At 43.6% G+C, this 13,145-nt stretch overlaps 1 non-coding gene across 1 annotated transcript; it reads left to right on the top strand.

The window, feature by feature from the left end:
* Window positions 1-12,778: 12,778 nt before the first annotated feature.
* LOC138835183 (small nucleolar RNA SNORA2/SNORA34 family) lies at window positions 12,779-12,911 on the top strand. The gene has a single exon (XR_011374499.1). It is a non-coding gene; the product is annotated as a small nucleolar RNA SNORA2/SNORA34 family (small nucleolar RNA).
* Window positions 12,912-13,145: the final 234 nt, after the last annotated feature.

The following is a 13,145-nucleotide window of genomic DNA, read 5'->3' as shown; positions in this document are numbered from 1 at the left end:
GTTTGACCTGTGGCTGGGAGTCCATTATTACCTTCTTTCATCTTAGACTATGTGAGCACCGTCTTTTCACTTTAGGAAATTCTTCTGGAGACAGAAGAAGCTTAGTTTGTGTTTATAGGGCTAGGAAAGATCTCACAAGGGTTCAGAAGTGGCACTGTGCCACTCTGTTAACAGATGCTAGTCTGTTAACAGATACTAGACTTGTTTTTCTCATTTACCTACTGAACACCACACAAAACAGTCCATGTAAAACACATAGCAGAGTGACGGGCATGTAGTGATAAAGGAAAATAGAAGCTGTTGCACAACATCCTGTATTTTACAGTGAAAAACCTACTAAGAGCCTGTTTGAGCCTACTTGGCAGGAGAGGCAGGTGATTAGCTTATTTAATATCTGCTTGATGTCATGCAGTTACTACTGATTCTCTGAATCTACCTGTTACTGTTAGTAAAGATTTGAAGGATCTTTAGGAGCTCAGTCTACTGATTGTGCTGACTGATTTACAGAAGCAGATTTCATAAGAAATCAGTATCTTGTGAAAGTCCGGTTTAGATGCTCTGTAATTGTTTCCATCCTAACAGCAACTCTTGCCTCGGAAAAACACAAGGAGTGAGACTTTGCCATTTATTTTATAGAATTCGGAATGGTGTATAAAATTAGCTCATGATTAAGAAAACGTTGCTATCACCCTATATTGCACTTTTCTTGATTCACAAGTGATAAAATCAAATAAATATGCCTACCTTCCTCTCAGACCAAAAAGGAGTCACCACTTAGTGGGTCTTATATAAAGAGTGTTGCTGCAGACTGGTCTCAGCTCAACCATTCCAGGGGCTAAATCATAGCCCCAGTCCTGGATCCTGGAATTACGGTCTCTCTTAACATGGGTTGTCAAAATGCCTCAGACTATTGTTCATTCTAGAGCAACTGAATATAGGTATTCAGGGCTCAAATGAATGCTGAGACCTCTCAGCTAAGTGAAAACAGTAAGAGATCAAAGGTTGGAAATTTGGCTTCCTCATTTGGGAATTCTATTCCTTCTTTCCTTCTACTTGTATCTATCCATCATGCCAGTTGATTGTGTTGCTGGAGCTTAGAACTGGATGCACTTTAGAATGAAAGCTGTAGAAACATCTTCAAATTTCTAAGCAAAGAACAAAAAAGTTTTAAAAAGGACAGGTGCCAGTAGGTCACACCTGTGATCCTAGCTACTGAGGAAGCTGAGATCTGAGGATGGAGGTTCAAGGCCAGGCCCAAAGACTCCCATCTCCAATCAACCAACCAAAAGCCAGGCTAGAAGTATGGTTCCAGTGGTAGAGCACCAGCCAAACAAACTGAATGATCACAAGACCCTGAGCTCAAGTCCCCACTACCAATAATAAAAATTTTTAACAGCTCAGTAGACTATGTACCATCATATATATACTTTGATGTTCTAGAAGCTAAAGTCCTGTCCAGACAGGTATAAGTTTGACAGTCTTGGGAAAGAGAGAAGTGACAGAAGAGGGAAATAAAAAGTCATATCAGCAACTTCCTCCAATTTAGTTCCTTAATTCCTCCTGCCTGCCTCATCCCGCATAATAAATTTCCTTCATGAGTCAGGTGGACCGAGTCCTCCCAGAAGGAAAGATTTTTCTTTATGGAGACAATAGACTCCAGTCTGAAGACCTTGCCCGCAGGCCTGGGGATGGGAGGAGGAGATGAGCGCCACTCATTTGCTACTGGAAGTGATTTAAGTGGTCTCTGCTAGAACTGAGTCATGATATAGACTCTTCTGCCAATTTTTCTTCCAGGTTTTTAGCCCTAGGTATGACTGAAGTTTCATTTGGGGGGGAAAAAATTAGAGTTCTAGAACTCACACATAGCTGATAATGTATGTCATAATCCCAGCCCTGAAGAGGCTGAAAAAGGAAGACCATGGATGGGTTCAAGGTCAACCAGGGCAACATACTGAGACCTCATTTCAAAAGGAAAAAGAGCTGAGGGTGTAGTTCTAGTGGTACCTGCTTACCAAGGTGATGCCCTGAGCGCAAATTCCAACACTGCTCCCTCACCCACAAAAAGAGAAGAGAAGGAAAGACATTTGTCAAAGGACCATTCCTCAATCTCCACTGCCTGGTCAAGAACATTCCAGGGGTCTCCACATTATAAGGGAGCTTATGAAAATTGATAGTGTAGGTGCGTTTGAACTTAGGTCTTATTTGCATTATAAAGAACTATTGTTCTGCAGACCAGAAAAATGGACAAGTCATGGTCTCTTAAAGAGCTCCTTGCTTAGGTGGAGAGCATGAGCCAAACAACATGAATGGACAGCTGGAACTCAGAATGCCGACACTCAACGAAGTTATGTGAGGACAAGAATCAAGGGCATTACCCCAGTTACCTATCTATCCTATTTATTTGAATATAATTGTTTTCTATTCTAGATAGTACTCTCCAGTGCTATTCTCTCATCCTGTGCCCCAAGCAACCACTAGCACCTTATTGCTAGGTGCTAAGAAACACAGTAGTGTTCAGAACAAAACTTCCAGCCTGGGATTGAATCTACAGCAGATTACACAATGCATTTGTTTACATCTGTGGGTGATTATAGATTCCAGAAAGAAGTTTGCCACCTATCAGAATTAATGACAAATGAGCGGATCGATGATGGCTCACACCTGTACTCTTAGCTAATCAGGAGGCTGAGATCTGAGGATCATGGTTCAAAGCCAGTTCAGGCAGGAAAGTCTGTGAGACTCATATCTCCAATTAACCACCAGAGAATCAGAAGTGGTAGAGTGACACTTTGAGCAAAATAATTAAGAGACAGCACTGAGTACCAAAGATCAAGACCAAATAACAGCATGTGCGTGCACGCAGGCACACACACACACACATACACACACACACACTTCAGAGCTTAACAGACTCAACTTGCTATTGAACTGTGTAAAGATCTTGTTGAAATGTAAGTTCCCATTCTGTAGAAGAGACTTAGAAAAGTTGATCTTGCTGAAATGCAGATTCCTCACAGACACTTGCAAGAGCCCAAAAGGAACTGAAAGCCTGGCATTCCTGCCACCAGTGGCGTCTCCTTTTTTTTTAATTTGGTGTAGGGTGTGTGTGTGTGTGTGTGTGTGTGTGTGTGTGTGTGTGTGTGTGTGTGTGTGTGTGTGTGTGTTGGTTCTGGGAATTGAACTCAGTGCCTAGGCACTGTTCCTGAGCTTTTTTGCTCAAACCTAGCCCTCTACTAATTGAGCCATGTTAGCATTATGCCCACCTTTGGTCTTCAGCTCCACCCAGCCCTGAGTTCCCACCATAAAGTTGGCCACTCCCTCTCTCCCCAGACCCATCTGAGCATGCACCTACCCTGCCCCCAGACCCTCCTGCTACTTGAATAGGGATGGGTGCCATGTGTTCCCTCTTTGGGGAAATATGGCCCTTCTAATAAACCTTATAATATTCTTTCTTCTGTGCTTGCTTGCCTCCAGGTGATCCCCTGGGATGGATGTGAAGGATCCTTTCAAGCCACAGCTCTACTTTCAGCTTCTTTTTGGTGGTCAACTGAAGAGTCTCTCAGCTCAGATCTCAACCTCTTGGGTAGGCAGGATTACAGGCCTGAGCCAGCAGCCCCTGGCTTTGGGGGTCTATCTTTGCTCTGAGCAGTTTTCTCTGAAGTCACTCTACAGCTACCTTGGAATTCGAGAAGAACAGGCCTGACGGATAACAACTATGACAAGAGTCCTCCATCATTGCGCCACAAACAGTAGGGACTTTCTTATCCTGACTAGTCCCCCATGATGAATCTTGAGCTAACACTTAACCTGACAACACCCTGACAATCAAACCACATCTGTTGTAGAGATTGTTTATAATTATGTTTACTTCTCATCCTCATCCCAAATCTTCCTCTATTTAAAGCTACAGGTTCTGGGTGCTGGTGGTTCACACCTATAATCCTAGGAGCATTATACTCTCAGGAGACTGAGATTTGAGGAGTTCAGTTCAAAGCCAGCACAGAGTCTTTGAGACTTTTATCTCCAATTAACCACCAAAAAGCCACAAGTGGAGCTGTGGTTCAAGTGGCTCAAGCACTAGCCTTGAGTGAAAAAAACAAGAGAGAGTACAAAGCCCAGAGGTCAAGCCTAATAGGACAATAAACAAACAAACCTAAAACTAATGCCTGTGCTCTAAAGATGGGCTAAAGCTTTCTCTCTTGCTATGGCATACTTGTGTTATATAATAAATGTCATTTCTCTGTCCTTTACTACTTCTGTTCTCTTTATTTGGCTCACTGGAGCTGGTGGCCAGAACCAACATATCAGAACCCCTGGTGTTGGACCTCTGGCCTAGACCTCTCCTGGTTACAATTATTTATTTATTTATTTATTGGCAGTCATGGAGCTTGAACTCTGGGCCTGGGCACTGTCTCTGAGGTTTTGTGTTCAAGACTAGTACTCTACCACTTAGACCCACAGCTCCATTTCTGGTTTTCTGGTGGTTAACTGGACTTTCTCATGGACTTGCTGACCATGCTGGCTTAGAACTGCGATCCTCAGATCTCAGCCTCCTGAGTAGCTAGAACCACAGCAGTGAGCCACCAGCACCCAGGTGTTTGTTACAATTTAACTGTTTGAATTTGACATCTTTCCTGGCATGGACTGTTGGTTCAGGATCCCACTTTGAACTAGGCCTTAGTGGTACTCTTCTACCCACCCCTATCTGTGCCTTGTTCATAGAGAGGATCCAACACAGAAATATGAGGCTTTTGAAAAGTAGGGCTGGGAGGGCTGGGAAGGTGGCTCAGTGGTAGAGTGCTTCCCTTGCATGCCTGAGGCCCTGGGTTCGATTCCTCAGCACCACATAAGCAAAAAGAAAAAAGCCGGAAGTGGCACTGTGGCTCAAGTGGTAGAGCACTAGCCTTGAGCTGAAGAGCTGAGGGACAGTGCCCAGGCCCAGAGTTCAGGCCCCATGACTGTACTCCCCCCCCTAAAAAAAAAAAAGAAAAAGAAAAGTAAGGCTGGATCTTAAGCACTGGCATTAAAATAGAGACAAGGCGGCTAGGAAGGTGGCTCAGTGGTAACATGCTTGCCTCACATGCATGAGGCCCTGGGTTCAATTCCTCAGTGCCACATAAAAAAGGCCAGAAGTGGTGCTGTGGCTCAAGTGGTAGAGGGCTCACCTTGAGCTGAAGAGATAAGGGACAGCGCCCAGATCCAGAGTTCAGGCTCCACCAGGACCAACAAAAAAAAAAAATTTAAAAAAAAATATATAGAGAGAAGGCCAAAAAAAACTTCATCAAACTAGGTAAGTACAATATGACTGACACAATTCAAAGTCAAAGCCATAATTAACTATGAAGAGAAATATTTGAAAGTGTAATCTGTCCATTAAGGAGATGAAAATCTGGGTTTAAGATTGTTTCTCCAAGGCTATGCATTGATGACTCATGCCTATAATCCTAGCTACTCAGGAGACTGAGATCTGAGGTTTGAAGCCAGCCCAGGTAGGAAAGTCCATGAGACTCCTATCTCTAATAAACTACCAAAAAAGCCAGAAGTAGAGCTATAGCCCAAATGACAGAGTACTACCCTGGAGCAAGAAAGCTCCTGGACAGCGAGTGAGTTTAAGCTGCAGGACTGGCATCAAAAAATCAATAAGTTAATAAAAGTAAAATAAAAAGTTTTATCTGTATTTTTGTATGGAGTAAAGAGGGTGAAGGACCAGCCTTGATCAGACCTAGGACTAGGAGTAGAAGGACAGTTACTTCTCTCCCTGTAACAAAGTTCAGACTATCTTTATTAAAATAGGAGGCCTTTAGGATATTAAAAAAAACACTTCCACATCCATGGTTATTGCTGCACTATTCACAATAGCCAAGGTATGGAAATGGTCCAGATGCCCTACAATAGATGAATGGATATAAAAAATGTGATATCTATACACAATGGAATTTAACACCATCATTAGAAAGAATAATATTGTTATTTGCAGGGAAATGGATGGACCTAGAACACATGTTAAGTGAGGGAAGCCAAGCTCAGAGAGACAAACAATGCAGGTTTTCTCTCAGATAGGGAAGCGAGATCTAAAATACACCAGGACATAATAAATTATACAGGTCTCTAGGCAATCGCACACAGGGAGACCAAAGAAGGAGACTCTTAGAGGAGGAACACAAAATAATATTTTGAAATGAATTCTAGGAAATGGAAACAAAGAGATTTTTTGTTGTTTGTTTGCTGTTTTTGTTTTCTTTTTGTCCTGTTTGTTTATGTCTTTGGGAGTGTAAAGTGGGGGGGACAGAAAAACTAGCTGGGCACTGATGACTCACATCTGTACCTAACTACTCAGGAGGCCTAGATCTGAAGGTCAAAATTCCAAGCTAGTCCAGACAGGAAAGTCTATGAGATTCTTTTTTTTTTTTTTTTCCCCAGTCATGGGGCCTGAACTCTGGGCCTGGGCACTGTCCCTCAGCTCTTCAGCTCAAGGCTAGTGCTCTACCACTGGAGCCAAGCACCACTTCCAGCTTTTATTTTTGCTTATGTGGTGCTGAGGAATCGAACCCAGGGCCTCATGCATGCAAGGCAAGCACTCTACCACTGAGCCACCTTCCCAGCCCAGTCTATGAGATTCTTATTTCCAATTATCCACCAAAAAGCCAGAAGTGGAGGTATGGTTCAAGTGGTAGAATACTACCCTTGAACTAAAAACCCAAGTCCCTGAGTTCAGTACTGACACAAAAAAATAAAATAAAACCTTCTGAGCCAGACCTGGTATGGCAAGATCAGCCTGGGCTACATAGCAAGACTCTTGGAAAAGAACTAACAACAACAAAATCAACTTCCCCTTAAACATTTCACATATATTTTAAACGTACTGAATATAACATCTGTGAAAAGGTTTTTTTTTTTTTTTTTTTTTTGTCGGTCGTGGGGCTTGAACTCTGGGCCTGGGCACTGTCCTTCAGCTCTTCAGCTCAAGGCAAGCGCTCTACCACTTGAACTACAGCGCCACTTCCGGTTTTCTGGTGGTTTATTGGAGATAGGAGTCTCACGGTCTCTCCTGCCCGGGCTGGCTTTGAACCGCGATCCTTAGATCTCAGCCTCCTGAGTAGCTAGGATTACAGGCGTGAGCCACCAGCGCCCGGCTTGTGAAAAGGTATTTAAAGTTTTAAAAGACTTTTAAATTGTCATCTTTGTATTTCGTCTTTGATCTTAGGAGCACATGATAAACCAACCAGTTGTGTGGGACTTAGAGACACAGTCCTAAACCCTAATCCTCTCCCCTGAAAACCTTAGTACTAAGTTTCATAATGCTAAATAAAGGCAGTGAGGCATGTCTTGCCTTCCAGGAGCTACCAGTGTGAGTCTATGTTTGTTTCTGACTAAGACTCAGGGCTACCTGAAGTCACCACATTGAACACTTTGGTCAGACTTTAGAAACTTCACAGCATTTTAATATTCATCTCCAGGGATGCCAAAACAACAAAGAAAATGAAATTTTTTAAACATCAGTGACTGAACGTCTTTCCATACTGATGGAGTTGTCAGCTAGTTGTGTGTATGTGTGTGTGTGTGTGTGTGTGTGTGTGTGTGTGTGTGTGTACATGTACCAGTACTGGGTCTTGAACACAGGGCCCACAATCTCCCTTAGCTTTTTCACTGAGAGCTGGTGCTCTATCGCTTAAGCCACACCTCCACTTCTGGAATTTTCCTGGTTAATTGGAGATAAGAGTCTCATAGACTTTTCTGTCTGGGATAGATTTGAAACACATTCCTTATATCTTGGCCATCTAAGATTGCAGCATGAGCCACCAGTGGCCCAAAACAGGTAGGTTTTGATAGATTTGAAAGGTTAAAATTGGTCTGGGAAGGTGGCTCAGTGGTAGAGTGCTTGCCTTGCATGCATGAGGCCCTGGGTTCAATTCCTCAGCACCACATAAGCAGAAAAGGCCAGAAGTGACACTGTGACTCAAGTGGTAGAGTGCTAGCCTTGAGCTGAAGAGCTGAGGGACAGCGCCTAGGCCCAGAGTTCAGGCCCCATACTGACAAAAAAAAAGAAAGAAAGAAAGAAAGAAAGAAAGGTTAAAATTGCAGGATATGAGTTGTGGGGGAGGGGGTGCTAATATGAATGTTGAACTCAAAAGAGGAAGGAATCAACAACATGCTTCACAGTCCAGGAGCTGCTTTGGCTGCCAGGCGCTGGTGATTCAGGCCTGTAATCCTAGCCTCCCAGCTACTCAGGAGGCTGAGATCTGAGCATCACAGTTCAAAGCCAACCTGGGCAGGAAAATCAGTGAGGCTCTTATCTCCAATTAACCACCAGAAAACCAGAAGTGACACTGTGTGTCAAAGCGGCAGAGCCTTAGCCTTGAGCAAAATTGCTCGGGGACAGTGCCCAGGCCCTGAGTTCAAGCCCCATGACCTAAAAAATAAACAAAAACCTGGCTGAAAAGCATTGATTCCAATTCAGCTCATAAATGAATGAAAAGCAGGATATGGGAGGAAGGGAGAGGGAAGCATAGCACGTCTGCCTCCATTTTGCTTGTCTGAAGCCAAGCCCTCTGTGGTCCGTTTGCAATCACTTTGGAATTGGTGCTGGTTGGTTGCCCCAAAGCCCAAGGCCACATCAGTTTTCTGCTTGAGGTATCTGTCCCCACACTCCTAGGTGAGCTAGGAACCCCCAGTAAACTTAACCACACAATTATCTTTGGTGACTATTAGGGCAGAGGCAGCCTTCAGAGTAATTACCTATTCACTGGAAGCTCATTCTCAGCCTAATCTTGTACCCTTATCTGTACCTGTTGAATGACCCGTTGTATGAACTTGTTGCTTAGCCTCTTTGGATCTCAATCTCTCAACTATAAAGCCAGGGAGGGGGTATGTGGTCCCAGCTGCCTGGCAGAATCACTGTGATGCACAATGATCAATAATGCTGGCAGGAAAGCTTAGAGAAATAGCTTGACACACAGTAGGTATTCCGTAGATGGTGGTTTCTGCTATGAGGAGTGTGTGTGTGTGTGTGTGTATGTGTGTGTGTGTGTGTGTGTGTGTATCTGTACTGGGGCTTAAATGTGTGTATCTGTACTGGAGCTTAAATAAGGGCCTGGGGGTTACACTACTCACACAGCTCCACTAATGGCTTTTCAGTGGTTAATTGGAGATAACAGTCTCATAGACTTTTTAGCCTGAGCTGGCTTTGAACCATAATCTTCAGATCTCAAACTCATGAGTTACTAGGATTAAAAGTGTGAGCCACTGGCACCTGGCTTACTATGATCTTCATATTAATTAATTTATTTGTTTATTCATTCATTTATTATTTATTTATTTTTGTGCCCATCCTGCTTGAACTCAGGGCCTGGTGCTTGAGCTTATAATGCTCAAGGCTAGCACTCCACCACTTGAGCCACAGCCCCACTTCTGGCTTTATTTTTGGCAGTTAATTTGTGATAAAAGTCTCACAAAGGGCTGAGTTAGCTCAGTGGCAAAGCACTTACCTAGCAAGTGCAATGTCCTGGACTCAATCCCCAGTACCAAAAACAAAACAAAACAAAAAGGCACTGAACAGAGTCCCAGGTACAACAAATTGGAGAAGAGATTCAATAAATGGGACTACTTTAAAATAAAATAAAAAGTTTCTGCACAGCTAAAAACATAGCTACCAAACTAGAAAGACAACCAACCTACTGGGAAAAATACCAGCCATATATCAGACAAAGGCCTAATACCCATTATATACAGAGAACTCAAGAAACTAATCCCTCCCAAATCTAACAAACCAATCATTAAGTGGGCAAGGGAACTGAAGAGAGACTTCTCAGAAGAAGAGATAAAAATGGCAAAGAAACCCATGAGAAAATGTTCATCACCTCTGGCTATAAAAGAAATGCAAATAAAATAACCCTGAGATACCACCTTACCCCAGTCAGAAAGGCCCACATCCTAAATTCAGCTAAATGCTGACAGTACCAGCTTTATTCTTGGTGTGAAGAATACCAGCCAGGCCCTCTCTGCAGGCACATTGCTCCTCTGAGCTCTCTGGGTGGCCCAAGATCCAGACAGCCTCAGGCCCTTAGTCTTCAGTCCTTACTCCCCACTCTGTTTCCAGTGTGTCTCACCTTTACCCACCCCAACTCAGTCTCCCCACATGTGCAGTGCAATGTAGACTTGATCCCAAGCAGCTACCATAGAGAAGGTGGAGAAAGGATTTTAATGGGTCTGGACTAGGGGCAAGATGGGGATGCTCTTTATCTTTCAGAGTCCTCCCCCCCCCCCCCCCCCGTCTGCAGGCCGCAGGTCACTGAGCCATGTACCTCAGGAGCAGCACAACTTACAACGTCACCCCTCTCCAATCAGTGATTGTTAGGTGTCCTGCAGCTCCCCTCAGACTCCTCAGTAATGCAGACAGTTATCTCTAGTAGAGACCCTTCCTTTCCTTCACCCAGCCCACTTGAGAACAGCAGAGGGTATAGGAAAAGAGGGAGGGAACATTTATGCCCTACCCAGTCTCTGTGTGCCATCAAGCACAAAGTAATTGAGCACTAAGCAGAGCGATTGCCCCCACTTAATCCTATCTGGCAATAAAAAGTATACTTGAGCCAGGCGCTCAAGTTTAATCCTAGCTACTCAGGAGGCTAAGATCCAAGGATTATGGTTCAAAGCTAGCCTGAGCAGAAAAGTCTATGATATTCTTAGCTCAAATTAACTATCCCCAAACCATGCAATGCCCAGGCCCTGAGTTCAAGCCCAATAACTGACCAACTATGTGTGTGTGTGTGTGTATACACACATATATGTATATACGTATGTGTATATACATTGTGTATATATGTGTATGTATGTATGTACACACACACACACACACTCACACACACACACACACACACACACACACTTGAACTGGGCACCAATAGCTTCTACTTGTAACCTAGCTACTCAGGAGACTGAGATCTGGGATTCTGGTTCAAAGTAGCTAGTACAGACAAATCCAAGAGACTCTTATTTCGGATTAACCAGCAAAAAGCCAGAAGTGGAGGTATGGCTCAGGTAGTAGAGCATTAGCTTTGAACAAAAAAGCTAAACAAGAATATGAGGCCCTGGGCTGGGAAGTTGGCTCAGTGGTAGAGTGCTTGCCTTGCATGCCTGAGGCCCTGGGTTCGATTCCTCAGCACCACATAAGCAAAATGAAAAAAGCTGGAAGTGGCGCTGTGGCTCAAGTGGTAGAGCGCTAGCCTTGAGCTGAAGAGCTGAGGGACAGCGCCCAGGCCCAGAGTTCAGGCCCCATGACCAGACCCAAAAAAAAAAAAAAAAAAAAAAAAGAATATGAGGCCCTGAGTTCAAGCCCCAGCACTGATACACACACACACACACACACACACACACACACACACACACACACATACACACACACACACGAGAATAGTCTACCTACCAATTAATTAGTTGCAAGTGAAATAAACCAATTCCAGGTAATACTGACAGAATCTTTATGGAAAGATTTCTGAAGAGTCTTGAAAACCTCCAAGTGACCTGGAAAGCCAGGGAGGTTCACTGTGAAGCCGCTGACCTCCCAAGCCCCATATACAGCTATCTTTGGCTGTCCTACTGTGGCTGGAAAGGATTCCACACATCCCTCCTATTATTAGCCTCTGATTCAAGGTCTGCCCAGAGGGTGTGGTGGAAGGAGCCCTGGTTGTATGCCATGCAAGAGAGGCTGCAAAGAGAGCCACGGTCATTTCTGTTTTAAGTTAGCACAGCCTCCAAACAGAAAAAGGGACCAGATGACAAACGTCACAGATGTCAACAGTGATGATCCCTGGGTGGTTGCCTTCTAGGTTTTTTTTTTTAACTTACTATGGAGACCTTTAAATATAAATAAATGTGGGCAGAACATTAAATACCATCTCAGCCTGGCGCCAGTGGCTCATGTGTGTAATTCTAGTTCCTCCAATGGCTGAGATCTTAGAATTGCAGTTTGAAGCCAGCCAGGATAGGAAATTCCCTGAGACTTCTCTCAACCAGCAAAAAACTAGAATTGGAACTGAGGCTCAAGAAGCAGAACACCAGCCTTGGGTATAAAAGCTAAGGGACCACACCCAGGCTTTGAGTTCAAGCCCCAGTATTATTATTATACAAAAAAGGTAAATCCCATCTTCAGCTCTAGTTATCAGCTCATGGACAATTTTATTTAGTATATCTAAATCCATCTTCCTACCTCTAATTCCAAAGGAAACACTAGTTAGCATATCAAAAGAAGTTACCTTTAAGGGCTGGTAAGGTGGCTCAGTGGTAGAGCGCTTGCCTTGCATGCCTGAGGTCCTGGGTTCGATTCCTCAGCACCACATAAGCAAAAAGAAAAAAGCTAGAAGTGGCGCTGTGGCTCAAGTGGTAGAGTGCTAGCCTTGAGCTGAAGAGCTGAGGGACAGCACCCAGGCCCAGAGTTCAGTCCCCACGACTGAACCCCCTCAAAAAAAGAAGTTACCTTTAAATAAGTTAAAAGTTAGGCTAACCAGATAAACACTGTTTTCAAAATATAACCATGTGTGTGTTCATGTATGTGTGTATATGTGTGGGTTTAGCCAAGGGCCTCACACAAGTTAAGCATACCCCCCACTACTGAGCTCTATCCCATCCCTAATAGGAGAACTTTAATGTCAGTATCATCCCTTAAAAAAAAAACTTACAAAAAAAAAATTGGGGGGGGGGAGGAGTGAGGGAGGTGGGGGAGGGAAGGGATAGTGGGAGAACAACAAAGGAGGGGCTAAAAATGCTTGACAAGAAATGTTTTCATTAGGCCCTGAATCAAGACCAGTGATTGCTGTAGCTATTGGTTTCAAACAAGAGCCTAGAGTAATACCTTTCTTTGGTCTGTGGGCTATTCATTGTTGCAGTGAGAATGGCCCATTTGATGGGAAGAAACATAGTGAAAAAAGAAAAAAAAATGTTTTCATTACCTTACCCATGTAACTATAACCCCTCTGTTCAGCATCTTTACAATAAAATAAAGTTTAAAAATAAATCAGAGACTTTAGAGGTTTGTGTTTTGTTTTGTTTTGTTTTGCTTTTGCTCAGGGTTGGTGCTCCCACTTGAGTCATACCTCCACTTCCAGCTTTTTGCTAGTTAAACTGAGGTAAGAACTCTCTCAGATTTATCTTTC

Source organism: Dipodomys merriami, unplaced genomic scaffold (assembly GCF_024711535.1).
Source record: "Dipodomys merriami isolate MVZ:Mamm:240054 unplaced genomic scaffold, mDipMer1.0.p SCAF_1, whole genome shotgun sequence".
In the NCBI taxonomy this organism is placed as follows: Eukaryota; Metazoa; Chordata; class Mammalia; order Rodentia; family Heteromyidae; genus Dipodomys; species Dipodomys merriami.
The sequence above is the reverse complement of the archived record's forward strand: the minus strand, read 5'-3'. Positions and strand labels throughout refer to the sequence as shown.